The 303-nt window shown below is 65.0% G+C and overlaps 1 protein-coding gene across 1 annotated transcript in view; it reads left to right on the top strand.

Moving 5' to 3' along the window:
• The window catches only part of CDC42BPA (CDC42 binding protein kinase alpha), a 178,442-nt gene that overhangs the window by 174,336 nt on the left and 3,803 nt on the right, over positions 1-303 (top strand). The window lies entirely within an intron of this gene.

Raw genomic sequence — 303 nt, 5'->3', positions numbered from 1 at the left:
GCTGGCTCCTTCTAGAGCTGCGCTCACCTCGGGACAGGCCAGGGCGCTGCCAAGCGTGCTGACAGACGAGGACACGGTGCCGTGGCAGCCCCGGCAGCTGTCGGGATACATTCGTACCAGGGCGGTTAGGAAACCCACACGCCCTCCAGGATTGGTCACGGGGGAGTCTTGTCGGATTAATTGCCAGCCAGCGTGGCTCCTGGTGGTGCTGGGAGTGACAGGAACTGGAGTGCAGAGGTGGCCAGGGCCCGCTCAGGCAGGGGCTGGGAGCGGGTGAGGCCTTTTAAAAACCCTCGCCCAGGG

The sequence above is a fragment of the Myotis davidii genome, unplaced genomic scaffold (assembly GCF_000327345.1).
Source record: "Myotis davidii unplaced genomic scaffold, ASM32734v1 scaffold333, whole genome shotgun sequence".
In the NCBI taxonomy this organism is placed as follows: domain Eukaryota; kingdom Metazoa; phylum Chordata; class Mammalia; order Chiroptera; family Vespertilionidae; genus Myotis; species Myotis davidii.
The sequence above is the reverse complement of the archived record's forward strand: the minus strand, read 5'-3'. Positions and strand labels throughout refer to the sequence as shown.